We start from the raw sequence: 14,909 nt of genomic DNA, 5'->3' as shown, positions 1-14,909 counted from the left end.
ATTGTTAGCATAATTGGTTTATTTATCTTTGAAACTGATTAAAATAAGAACTTTTCTATTCCTAATCACCATAGGCAACCATAATGAGCCCAGGTGTTGGAAGTAACCTCTGGTATACATGCTATTTCTGAGTGATGCATACAGTAAGGACTTGAACCATTATTATTTTTCTTAGATAGCATCTCGCCAGTTAGCAACATAAATCACAAGTTTCGAGAACACAGAAAATGCACCTGTTTGATGGCATAGATGAAATCTATTAAAAAGGGTGTTACAAACCCAAGTGGTGATCATACATCTTAATGACACAATGCAAAATGATTTTACATTGTCCTGCATAAATTTACACTCTCCCAGGAAGCCAAGGAATTACAACAACAATGAAGTGTTCACAGCAAGGTACTAAGAATTCAGAATGCTTTCATTTTAGGAGGAGAAGAGGGTGGCTTTCAACATGCACAGATGTGTTGCCTATGAAACTTACATATATTGGCTATGTGAAAAAAGAACATTAAATAATGAACACAGCTGTGATGTAAAAAGCTTTTTTTTCCGATTACCTTAACTTTACCCTGAAAGATGACAACAGCTGTCAGTAGAGATTCAGTGCTGCTTTGTGCCATTTTCATCCAAATTTCTTTTGGTGTGCCTGGAGCTCAATTTAACATCAGGGTGATGTCTGTGCCTGGGGTGAACTTGGGATTTTCTAGGAACAGGGGGTCCCTTAACTTACTAAAGTAATAGGATATGTGCGCAATACCCCCTACAGATATACTGTATACACATATAGATGCAATACACACTGATGCAAAAAAATGCACAGCAAGGGTGAAAAAATTGCATTTCTAAAAAGTGTGTTTGTCCTGCATTTAATATTCCGCATAGATTTCCATGTAACATTTGAAGCCAATCAAATTTTTATTTTTGTTGCAAAAATGAAAAAAAATAAAAAATAACTAAAAACTATGCATGAACCCATCTTTATGGTTCCAGAAAGGGTGGATAAAAATCAATGATTTAAAAACAAAAAAATCGGATTTTTTTAATTTAAATCGGATTTTTTTTAATATAAAATGCTTTTTGAGGAAAATATATTACCATCCAAAGGTTATTCCATCATGAAATAAAGATTAGGTTTTTAATTATGTAGAATAAGGGTCCATTCACACGTCCGTTTTTTCTTTCCTGATCTGTTCCGTTTTTTCAGGAACAGATCTGGACCAGATCTGGACCCATTCATTTTCAATGGGTCCTGGAAAAAATCAGACATTGAGCTGTCCGTTTTTTTCCAGGACCCATTGAAAATGAATGGGTCCAGATCTGGTCCAGATCTGTTCCTGAAAAAACGGAACAGATCAGGAAAGAAAAAACGGACGTGTGAATAGACCCTAAGGCTGTATATGTTTAATTTTTTGGGTAAATAAATTCCATTAATCCATTCACAATGGGAGGGAAGAAATGCAAATGAGCTCTTAACAAGCTTTGCCTCTAATGCCACCAGATGAGGCAGCTATCCTATAAGTCAATATTCAGCTCTTAAAATAAGCCTTGAGACATGACTTGGATATTAAATAAGCCAGCACCTCATCTGCAGACAGCTGTTTCGGGGTGATTGCACCTCATCAGTGCAGAGCAGAGAGTACTGGCTTAACTGGGTAGGAGGCCTGTGTCCGAAACAGCTGTCTGCAGATGAGGTGCTGGCTTATTTAATATCCAAGTCATGTCTCAAGGCTTATTTTAAGAGCTGAATATTGACTTATAGGATAGCTGCCTTACATCTGGTGGCATTAGAGGCAAAGCTTGTTAAGAGCTCATTTGCATTTCTTCCCTCCCAGAATTCCAGAGGAGCATGTATGGCCTAAAAGTCTCCTCACACTGATTAAGGTGCTCTCTCCCTAAGGAGAGTTTGTTTCCCCCTTTGTCTATTCACAATGTCATGCTCTTCCAGAGGTTTTTGTAAGATTATTGGGCAGTTTCTCTGCCTACAAGATATTATCACAGATGCTTGGTTTACTTTTGCAGTTCTCAAAATTGAATTTGACTCAGCAGAGATCACATGCCTCTTCTTCAGAGCAAAAATGTTATAACATGAATAGAGTTGAGAAAAAGACCTTAATGCTAACTTCTACAAACCTATGAATACAGAATCAACCTAATCAAACTAATATGAAAAGTTGTTATTCTAAAAATCTTCATCTACTTGCATATTATAAGTTATACCAGCAAGAATTAGTCTTTATGTAGAAAACTATGATTTAAATCAAGCCTTACTGACTAGTGATTTAAATCGTGATTTAAATCAGTTTGATTTAAATCAAATCCACCCTGGTTCCAGACAACCTCCAAATTTTATGCAGCTGTAATACATTTTAGAATTACAGGCAGGGGTGCACCACCAATGAGGCTAGGTAAGGCAATCGCCTCAGGCAGCACCACGTAGGGGCAAGAGGGGGCAGCCAAAGGGCCATGGGCTGGAGGGAAAGGGTTAGGTTAAGAAATTTGCATTGAGAAGGGGGGGGGGGGGGGGCGCCGGTCCAGTTTTCACCTCAGGCAGCAGAAACATTAGGTGCACCCCTGATTATAGGTATTCAGAAACGGACAGAGGAAGTGGTTGCCATCGGAAGCTGCAATTTGAAGTGGCGGAGGATCACCTGAAGTTATGAAGAGGCTGGCACCACTTCATAACTCTAGTCAATCTACCACCAGCTTAAAGGGCTTCTGTCACCCCACTAAAGTCATTTTTTTTTTTTGGGCTAGTTAAATTACTTATATTGCGATATATGAAAATATAATGGTCTTACTTACTTTGATTCAGCAGACAACCCCTTTAACTCCAGTCTTCGATTGATGAAACTGAGAAGTGTCAATACCAATCATATATCTTCTCTGTGCACCATATGTGCTTAAATCTATGCCAGATTATAGCAGTTGCAGATTTGACTTTCTGGTGCACAGACAACCAAAAAGCTGCAGTAAATTTATTAAGAGGCCTGGGCCTCTTAATAAATTTCTTGCACTTTAAACTAAAACTGGCATATAAAAAGCTGGTGTTAAAAAATCATCCCCATTGTTTTAGAGGAAGGCACATCTATGGCCAAATCCAGTAGTCTGTTTCACATAAGAACAGAATACCAGAATACCCGGATTTTTTTTGACCGGCTGTAGATGTCAACCTAGCCTTATTTGTTCACCTGGCAATGCTAAAATCTGTAGTACAGTAGTTAAAATTTGTTGCTGACACAGCTTCCACAGAATCTTGTCAGAATACAGTAATTGAATTATTAAAGGGTACCTGTCACCTGGAAAACACATATTAAACCAACCACAGTACCTTAAAGTATCCCCCAGTGTGTTGCTAATCATGTTTTTCTTTCCTCATTCTGTCTCCTCATATTTGTTAAAATTGCTGTTTTAATGTCTGTTGGCCCCTTCTCCAAGTCAGGCTTGAAGTCAAGGGGGCAGCTGCCTCCTTGCTTCAAGGCACGACAAGCCCGCCCCTTACCCCTCCTCTCTACATTGTGATGGACATCTTGCCGTGATGTTGGGACCGCGCTCTTCTCGCGCATGCGCCGTGCGCTGCCTGTTACAGCGCGATCCCGGCTCCAGCTCCCTCACTCACCGCCTTCATTTTGCAGACTGCGCATGCACATTCAGTTCCATTTAACATTTTACATTATAGTGCAGTATTTCAACCAACCTAGTGTATGTATCACTTCTGGCAGAAATGTGTAGGTTTATTTAGAATTTTTAGTAATCGCTCCTATTGCACTGCATGAAATCAGCTCTACGCTCCCTCCTCTGCCGTATGTTTTTGTTTTTACGCACTAGGTCAAAGTCAAAAATATTACCCACTCTGATCTGAAAGGGTTCCAAGACAGTTTAGTCGGTGCCAACTATTTTGTTTTGAAGTGGATTAATTACCACCTAAATGATTACCGCCCAGTCTGGGCGTCTGACGTCATTACATGTGGTTTAATCAACTTCCTATATATATCATGTTTATACGTATAAGGATGTACCTGTTGATGAAGGTATATAGCCGAAACATGTCCTGGTTGTTGGGACATATGATATTGATGGAATAAAGTATATACATTTATATGAAGACACGGCTGCTGGGATTTTTCGTACATAGTCGGTACCATGTTTCATGTGAAATCACTGCTGACTAGTGATTGATCAAAGAGATTCTTCACTACCCTGCTACCAGATATGTTGAGGGGCACCATATCCACAGTGAAAAACAAGCCTAGTACCGAGTACAAAGTTGAGTGGAGCAGAGTCGAGCGGGTACCATGCAGTGGAAAAGTGGATTTAAAGAAGGAAGGCACCGTCCTCCTGCTCTGCCGAGGGCCCATTTCATCTTCCACTACGCATAGGTTTTCAAATAGAACTTCCTTTAAAGGGGTTGTGCAGTGTAGTAATATTGATGACCTATCCTCAGGATAGGTCATCCATGTCAGATTGGCAGGGGTCCCACTCCCTGAACCCCTACTGATCATCTGTTTAAAAGGGTCGTGGTGCTTATGCAAGCGCTGCTTCCTCTTCAAAGTTTACTTGCGCACCATCTCCTTTGTAACGGCGGTGCAATGTGATTACAACTGCTTGTCCCATTCACTTGAATAGGATGAAGCAGTTGTAATTACATTGTACTGCTGCAGAGGAGAAGACGTGCAGGTAGACTTTGAAGAAGAAGTAGGGCTTGCGTGGCGACCCATCCAAATTGCTGATCGACGAGGGTGTTGGGAGTCTGACCCCCAAGGTTCTAATATCGATGACCTATTCCAAATGGTATTCCACTGCACTACCACTTAAAGAACATATTATGGCTCTTTTTATATAATAGGGTTCCTATTTTAGTGTATGCAGCCTTTACTGTACTTTCCTTTTTTCTTTTGGATTTGAACATGCTCTACCGTATATTTAATATACAGTGTTTTTATGGAGGAAAATCTTCGTGCACACAATACCCATTGGAACCTGTATGGCTGCACGCGAGTGCTGTACACAGGGCCGTCTTTAATATTGATTGGACCCTGGGCAAGGATTTCCTTGGGCCCCCTGGATCCCGCCTTATAAACGCCTGTAGCTGGGAAACATCATAAACCTACCCATTCCCTAGTCTAGATCAATAGGCATGATGGTGGCCAGTATATAGCATTTTAACACAGTATGGAGACAGTAATATGTGGGTATTACATAGTAGCGTGCTGCATGTACCTACTATGTGGCAGTATTATGTAATGTTGGTGTTATATTATTATTAGGTGAACACTGTATGGGGTTATTGGTTATATGTGCACATTGAGAAGCAGTATTATTTATTTAGGGACTGTAAGGCCTCATGCACACAACTGTGCCGTTTTTTGCGGTCCGCAAAAAACATAAGCCGCACGTGTGCCTTCCACAATTTGCGTAACGGAACGGGCGGCCCATTGTAGACATGCCTATTCTTGTCCACAAAACGGACAAGAATAGGACATGTTCTATTTTTTTGGTGGGGCCATGGAACGGAGCAACAGATGCGGACCCAAACAACGGCCGTGTGCATGAGGCCTAAGCACAATGCAGTCTCATGATTGGTCCACACCACACCCCTGCCTTGCAGCCTCACAGGAGTACAGGACCAGTATCTGCACACGTATGTATGGCATAATTGGGATGCACATCACACATGACATGACACAGGTCTTTACCAGACTCATTATTATTACCACATGTGTCACATGCCACTACTGACTGTACAGCCGTTCAGACAGTTCACAGTTCCACTGCCTAATGTGCACTCCAGTGACTTACAGATAGAGGCAGTGGCGTTGCTATGGCTGGTGTCACCCTTTGCTCAGGGGGGCCCTCATGGTGTGGTGTGGACTGGTCATTTTTTCTAAGGAATATAGTTTAACCGTTTATGTTCAAAAGAGAAAAAAAGAGGTCACTAAGTCAGCTCCAATCAGATATCTGCACATAGACCCAGAGTCTTGGTCTATGTGCAGATATCTGATTGGAGCTGACTTAGTGACCTCTTTTTTTCGCTTTTGAACATAAACGGTTAAACTATATTCCTTAGTGCAAATGACCAGTCCAGTCCACACCATGAGGGCCCCCCTGAGCAAAGATTAGTAAATGTGGCCGGCCGGCCCCAGGCCCCAGTTCAGCAGACAGAGAGAACCCAACTCCTTTGTCTCCCGTCTCTATAATAATCCCCCACTAATGGGGTTATTTAAATTACTGGTGGATTATTAGAGAGAAGAGAGACAAAGGAGTTCTCTCTGTCTGCTGAACTGTGGCCTGGGGCCACCACCTGCCACATTTACTAATCTTTTATCAGGGGGGGCCCTCATGGTGTGGACTTGTCATTTTTTCTAAGGAATATAGTTTAACCGTTTATGTGCAAAAAAGAAAAAAAGAGGTCACTAAGTCCGCTCCAATCAGATATCTGCACATAGACCCAGAGTCTTGGTCTATGTGCAGATATCTGATTGGAGCTGACTTCTTATCTTCTCTTTTGCACATAAATGGTTAAACTATTCCTTAGTGAAAATGACCAGTCCAGTCCACACCATGAGGGCCCCCCCCTGAGCAAAGATTAGTAAATGTGGCAAGTGATGGCCCCAGGCCACAGTTTAGCAGCAGAGTCAGACAGAGAGAAGAACCCAACCCCTGCCCTTGTCGCCTGGGGCTCTCTATAATAATCCCCCACAAATTTATGAATGGTCGGATGGATCTGGTGACCTGAGTCCTGCCTGGTTTCTTCAAATATAAAATAAAGTCAATATATATATATATATATATATATATATATATATATATATAAAAAGAAAAAAGGGGGATGGCAGCACCGTCACAATAGAACTTGGAAGAGAAGGGTGCACAGGCCCAAATGTGGATATAAGCCAATCCAACAAATATAAAAAAAGAAAAAAGGGCAGCACTCCACTGGATTAAAATAAAATAAACTTTATTTACCCAAAGGCTGCCCTTTTTTCTTTATATATATATATATATATATATATATATATAATGCCTATGCGCAGCGTGCCACTGCTTTTTGCTTACCTCCTCCTCAGTCTTGTCCTCCCCTCCTGGCGCAGCAGTGTAGTCTGTACTATTAGGTAGGTAGGTCACTAGGTCAGGTCAGCAGGTCAGTGACTACTTGAGACTGGTCTGGACTTCTTATCTGGTAAGTGGTCACATGATCACATCACGTGAGGCTGTGTGTGACTCACTCACCACTGCCAGCCAATCCCTTTAGCCTCTGGACCGGAGGCTGGGACTTAGTCCCTGCTGGTGCCTGCTCCGCCGTGGCGCTTCACCAGGCTGCGGACGGTGATGACTCACACAAGACACTCACACCCCCTTTTACCACGTGAGACGTGAGTGACGGGGGCGGGGGGCCGAAGTGCTTCAGCGGTCGGCGCTGTAAGTTCAAGTTGTCTAGACGTCACATCTGTGTGGGTGACTGGTGATGAGTAGACTGTCTGTGCTGCGCTTGCAGCGCTTCTGCATATTAGATTATTAGAGAGACTGAGTCAGAGTCGCGAGTTGGGCCAGCCGCCAGGGCCCCCATGAGCAACTGGACCCGGGGCAGCTGCCCCTTTTGCCCTGCGGCAAAGACGGCCCTGGCTGTACAGCCTCTATGCCTATGGCGCTAACGAGTGTGTGGGCCTAAATATTTTAATGCCAATGACTTTGACAAAAATTTTCAAGTTTGCCTCAAATAATGTATTGGTGCAAATGCAAATAAGTATACAGTAAATATAATGGACTATGTTTTATCTTTCATATAGAATATCATGAAAAGCAGTGCCTAGGGGGGAAAAAAGGTAATTTTATTTCAGTGACTAATGGACTTCCAAATGGCCATTAACTGAGGGTAGCGGGGCTTTGTTTACAGAATGCCACATGCTGGTGACTGTCACACTCACACTTTCTGACTGATGGCTGCTTTAATTAGCCTTTTCTTTCAAAGGGTCACTCAATGGAGCAATTACATCTATAAATCTATTTGTGAGAGGCTCAATGAAAAAAAAAAAAAATCCTCTCTTCAAAAGGCGCTGTGTCAGGATGAAACCTAATTAATTAACAGTGCAATTTTCCTTGCAGCTGAAAGTAGCTGGAATGAGAGAGTATCCCACAGCCCCTATTTATATGGACAGTGTATATTGCAGCCAGTATACTCCACAGCAATGCACTTGCACCATATCCTATGACAAGAGAATGGTTCTTCTAATTTTTTTCTACTCCACTCTCCATTTGATCGACATTTTAGAAAAGCAACGTCACATTCAACTAGGGCAGGATTCAATTAATTGCATATGAAATATTTATAGCTCATCTCTGTATTTATATCCAACTCGAATGCGAGAGATCTTCTCATTAGCATTTGTGGAGACTCATTTTTATGCTGTCACAGTTATTCTGAATTAAAATCCAATTAGTCCAATAATCCTGTGAATGTTATGAAATTACTGAAAACACCCCATTAAGGCGATAGTGTGCAATCTAAACCATGAGCAAAGATACAATTAGTCACTTGTGTTCATTTATATTCAGAACATTCATACAGTCGCATAATAAGGAGAGCTATGGTTTATATTGAGTACATTCAGAAATTTATATTGATGCTGCTGTTGAATATTGGGTTATGAATTATTCTATTTATGAGGGATACAGTGCTGTAAGGGAGATGAATAATTCCTCTATGTGGTTTACTGTTCTCCAATGTTGGACTAAAATATACTCTTGCTATGACTAATGCTGCCCATAGTCATATTTAAAAGGGTTATGCCAACATTAAAGGGGTTTTCCGATATTTAAATACTGATGACCTATCCTCTAGTTAGGTCACCAGTAGGGATGAGTGAATCGACTTCGGATGAAACATCCGAAGTCTATTCGCATAATACTTTATTTCAATACTGTATGGAGCGAGCGCTCTGTACAGTATTAGAATGTATTGGCTCCCATTAGCCGAAGTTATTATTTTGCAAAGTCTCGCAAGACTTTGCATAATAACTTCAGAAATTGATTTATACTATAAAAAAACATTTCCCGAACTCGGGTTCGCTCATCTCTAGTCACCAATATCTGATCATTGGGGGTCCGACACCCAGGATTCCTTCTGATCAGCTGTTTCAAGAAAGTGATGACACATTCATCGGTTACATGACCTAGGCACAGCTCAGCCCAATAGAAGTGTATGAGGCTGAGCTGCAATACCAAGCACGGCCGCTATACAATGTATGGCGATGTGCTTGGTGAGCACAGAGGAGGCTGTGGCATTCACAGGAGCGCCGGTGCCTTCTCAAACAGCTGATGACGGGGGTCCCAGATGTCAGGTTCCCCCCCGATCAGATACTGATGACCTATCCTAAGAGTGGCACTTTGAATGCCCCCTGCGTCTTGATAGAAGGGCTGGTCTGACTTCTTGTCAGGAGGTGTGGCTAGGCTAGTGAGGAGACAGGGAGCATTATCCATCAAATGAAAGAGATGGGCACTCTAATATCCGGAACCAACAGATAAATTTATTAATCACAATATTAATAGTACATATATAAAATAGATATATAGATAGGTAGGATGGTTCCCACTCAAGAATATATTTAGGAACAATCAATTAATATCTTCAATCAATATAAAAATACAGGCCTGTCACTACACAATAAAATACACAGTGTTATCTGAGCAAATATAACTACTACCTATACGAAGTGTGAAGAAACACAAATTCCCAATGTGCTAATATTAAGGAACAATCCTAATATCCAAGTGCCGGTATTATAAAGAAAGGAAAAAAGGTAAGTAAAAAGCGAAATCCAGAAAAAAGGCGGAATCCTGAAAAAAGACAATCACTTGTGGTTAATCCAGATCATCTGTGTAAATAATTGTTCAACAAAAATAAGAATCCTGTAGGATAAATCAAATTGCGTTGTGTTACTGTGTTTAAAATAATAAGTGAATATTCATTTGCTGCAGAATCTCTTGTATTGCCCACAAACAGCAGAGGTTCGCCGATGTTAGCGGCAGAATACTATTGAGTCTGTAGCCGCTTGCGTGTAGGTATAACTTTGCATTCAAATGTTGCAATAGCGATAGTTTCAATTTGCCACTATGGACTGAACGCAATCAACTGGCAGAGGACTGCAATGCCAGAAATGTTCGTTACTCTCTAAGGTATCATGCGGTGCACTGATACTCACAATTAGTAGTGTCCGGTCTGTAATGTAAGTGCAGGCACGCTTACCTTGTAGGCACAGATTACGAGACTGCCTTACTGTTATATCCCGGATCTATGTGGTCCGCTTTAGCTGTCGTGGAGGTCCGGTAACAGGTCACAGGTCTCTTTCTGTTTTCGCCGTAGTTAGTTCCCAGTCTGCACTTCCATTTGCAGTGGGCGTTTCTCTCATCGCCCAAACAGCTAGTTTGATGGTACCGGCTGTGTTATGTTATCCGTAGGTTACCAGACTTATGGCCAATAAATCTGGAACTTGTTTGTTCACTGAAAGCGCTTTCTCTAGTTTTGCCGGTTCGTTGCCAGGGTCCAATACTTTATCTTTCCACGCCAGACGCGCTTCAAAGGTTAGACTACCTTCTTCCTCAGTGGCTTTAGTAAGAACTGCCTGGCTGCCCGGCTTTTATTCATCTAGCTATCAATCAGCCTTTTTAAAAGCAACCCATCCAAGACATCAGGGACAAGTTAAAATTAATGTGGAGCCAAAAAACGCATGAACTTATAAACCGCAGAGGAAACGCAAAGAAAATGCAACATGTTAAAAAGTGTTCCAGATCCACAAGATCCACTTCAGGGTTAACGGAGAGCCCAGTTGATAGCTAGATGAATAAAAGCCGGGCAGCCAGACACTTCTTACTAAAGCCACTGAGGAAGAAGGTAGTCTAACCTTTGAAACGCGTCTGGCGTGGAAAGATAAAGTATTGGACCCTGGCAACGAACCGGCAAAACTAGAGAAAGCGCTTTCAGTGAACAAACAAGTTCCAGATTTATTGGCCATAAGTCTGGTAACCTACGGATAACATAACACAGCTGGTACCATCAAACTAGCTGTTTGGGCGATGAGAGAAACGCCCACTGCAAATGGAAGTGCAGACTGGGAACTAACTACGGCGAAAACAGAAAGAGACCTGTGACCTGTTACCGGACCTCCACGACAGCTAAAGCGGACCACATAGATCAGGGATATAACAGTAAGGCAGTCTCGTAATCTGTGCCTACAAGGTAAGCGTGCCTGCACTCACATTACAGACCGGACACTACTAATTGTGAGTATCAGTGCACCGCATGATACCTTAGAGAGTAACGAACATTTCTGGCATTGCAGTCCTCTGCCAGTTGATTGCGTTCAGTCCATAGTGGCAAATTGAAACTATCGCTATTGCAACATTTGAATGCAAAGTTATACCTACACGCAAGCGGCTACAGACTCAATAGTATTCTGCCGCTAACATCGGCGAACCTCTGCTGTTTGTGGGCAATACAAGAGATTCTGCAGCAAATGAATATTCACTTATTATTTTAAACACAGTAACACAACGCAATTTGATTTATCCTACAGGATTCTTATTTTTGTTGAACAATTATTTACACAGATGATCTGGATTAACCACAAGTGATTGTCTTTTTTCAGGATTCCGCCTTTTTTCTGGATTCCGCTTTTTACTTACCTTTTTTCCTTTCTTTATAATACCGGCACTTGGATATTAGGATTGTTCCTTAATATTAGCACATTGGGAATTTGTGTTTCTTCACACTTCGTATAGGTAGTAGTTATATTTGCTCAGATAACACTCCCGCACAGCGAGAGCCTCCATGCGTATCTAGATTGGACGGATCTGACTATTAGCAGCTCCATTCAATCTGCAACAGCCTATTGTGTATTCTTAGTGACCATCACTAGTTTCATATTTATTGTTTAGGATAATATTTATTGTTTAGTATAATTTTACGGTGTATTTTATTGTGTAGTGACAGGCCTGTATTTTTATATTGATTGAAGATATTAATTGATTGTTCCTAAATATATTCTTGAGTGGGAACCATCCTACCTATCTATATATCTATTTTATATATGTACTATTAATATTGTGATTAATAAATTTATCTGTTGGTTCCGGATATTAGAGTGCCCATCTCTTTCATTTGATAAAATATTTTGGTGCCTTGAGTGCGACATCAGATAGGTGCACCTGGCCATCCCAAACCAGGAGGTAGAGCCGTCCTTTACTTGATATATAGCATTATCCATCACCCCATGCTCATTAGGGCCTCAAGACCAGAAATCCATCTCCACTGTGAGGAACACAAATTTAATAAGTTTCTATGAGGAGGTAAGTTCTAGACTTGACAGGAGTGGGTCAAAGGATGTCATATATCTTGACATCTCCAAAGCATTTGATACTGTGCCACATAAAAGGTTAGAATATAAAATGGGAATGCTTGGACTGGGATAAAATGTCTGTATGTGGGAAAGTAACTGGCTCAGTGATAGAAAACAGAGGGTGGTTATTAATGGTACACACTCAGATTTGGTCACTGTCACTAGTGGTGTTCCACAGGCGTCAGTATTGGGCCAAATTCTCTTCAATATACAGTCAGGTCCATAAATATTGGGACATCGACACAATTCTAACATTTTTGGCTCTATACACCACCACAATGGATTTGAAATAAAATGAACAAGATGTGCTTTAACTGCAGACTGTCAGCTTTAATTTGAGGGTATTTACATCCAAATCAGGTGAACGGTGTAGGAATTACAACCGTTTGCATATGTGTCTCCTACTTTTTAAGTGACCAAAAGTAATGGGACAATTAGCTTCTCAGCTGTTCCATGGCCAGGTGTATGTTATGCCCTCATTATCCCAATTACAATGAGCAGATAAATGGTCCAGAGTTCATTTCAAGAGTGCTATTTGCATTTGGAATCTGTTGCTGTCAACTCTCAAGATGAGATCCAAAGAGCTGTCACTATCAGTGAAGCAAGCCATCATTAGGCTGAAAAAACACAACAAAACCCATCAGAGAGCTAGCAAAAACATTAGGCATGGCCAAAGCAACTGTTTGGAACATTCTTAAAAAGAAGGAACACATCAGTGAGCTCAGCAACACCAAAGACCCAGAAGACCATGGAAAACAACTGTGGTGGATGACCGAAGAATTCTTTCCCTGGTGAAGAAAACACACTTCACAACAGTTTGCCAGATCAAGAACACTCTCCAGGAGGTAGATATATGTGTGTCAAAGTCAACAATCAAGAGAAGACTTCACCAGAGTGAATACAGAGGGTTCACCACAAGATGTAAACCATTGGTGAGCCTCAAAAACAGGATGGCCAGATTAGAGTTTGCCAAACGACATCTAAAAAAGCCTTCACAGTTCTGGAACAACATCCTATGGATAGATGAGACCAAGATCAACTTGTACCAGAGTGATGGGAAGAGAAGAGTATGGAGAAGGAAAGGAACTGCTCATGATCCTAAGCATACCACCTTATCAGTGAAGCATGTGGTGGTAGTGTCATGGCGTGGGCATGTATGGCTGCCAATGGAACTGGTTCTCTTGTATTTATTGATGATGTGACTGCTGACAAAAGCATCAGGATGAATTCTGAAGTGTTTCGGGCAATATTATCTGCTCATATTCAGTCAAATGCTTCAGAACTCATCGGACGGCGCTTCACAGTGCAGATGGACAATGACCCAAAGCATACTGCAAAAGCAACCAAAGAGTTTTTTTAAGGGAAAGAAGTGGAATGTTATGCAATGGCCAAGTCAATCAGTCATTCATCTAGCTATCAACTGGGCTCTCCGTTAACCCTGAAGTGGATCTTGTGGATCTGGAACACTTTTTAACATGTTGCGTTTTCTTTGTGTTTCCTCTGCGGTTTATAAGTTCATGCATTTTTTGGCTCCACATTAATTTTTACTTGTCCCTGATGTCTTGGATGGGTTGCTTTTAAAAAGGCTGATTGCGTTCTCACATTTACCAAATTCTTCTTTCAAATGCATATTAAAAGGTTATGCGTCCTAGTAGCATATATGTGTTTGTTACTATTAATAGAATATATATCAATAATCATGTACAGAATGATCCCATAGCCAAATTCTGTACATGATTATTGATATATATTCTATTAATAGTAACAAACACATATGTGCTACTAGGACGCATAACCTTTTAATATGCATTTGAAAGAAGAATTTGGTAAATGTGAGAACGCAATCAGCCTTTTTAAAAGCAACCCATCCAAGACATCAGGGACAAGTTAAAATTAACGTGGAGCCAAAAAACGCATGAACTTATAAACCGCAGAGGAAACGCAAAGAAAATGCAACATGTTAAAAAGTGTTCCAGATCCACAAGATCCACTTCAGGGTTAACGGAGAGCCCAGTTGATAGCTAGATGAATAAAAGCCGGGCAGCCAGACACTTCTTACTAAAGCCACTGAGGAAGAAGGTAGTCTAACCTTTGAAACGCGTCTGGCGTGGAAAGATAAAGTATTGGACCCTGGCAACGAACCGGCAAAACTAGAGAAAGCGCTTTCAGTGAACAAACAAGTTCCAGATTTATTGGCCATAAGTCTGGTAACCTACGGATAACATAACACAGCTGGTACCATCAAACTAGCTGTTTGGGCGATGAGAGAAACGCCCACTGCAAATGGAAGTGCAGACTGGGAACTAACTACGGCGAAAACAGAAAGAGACCTGTGACCTGTTACCGGACCTCCACGACAGCTAAAGCGGACCACATAGATCAGGGATATAACAGTAAGGCAGTCTCGTAATCTGTGCCTACAAGGTAAGCGTGCCTGCACTCACATTACAGACCGGACACTACTAATTGTGAGTATCAGTGCACCGCATGATACCTTAGAGAGTAACGAACATTTCT

The sequence above is a fragment of the Bufo bufo genome, chromosome 5, assembly GCF_905171765.1.
Source record: "Bufo bufo chromosome 5, aBufBuf1.1, whole genome shotgun sequence".
In the NCBI taxonomy this organism is placed as follows: domain Eukaryota; kingdom Metazoa; phylum Chordata; class Amphibia; order Anura; family Bufonidae; genus Bufo; species Bufo bufo.
The sequence above is the reverse complement of the archived record's forward strand: the minus strand, read 5'-3'. Positions refer to the sequence as shown.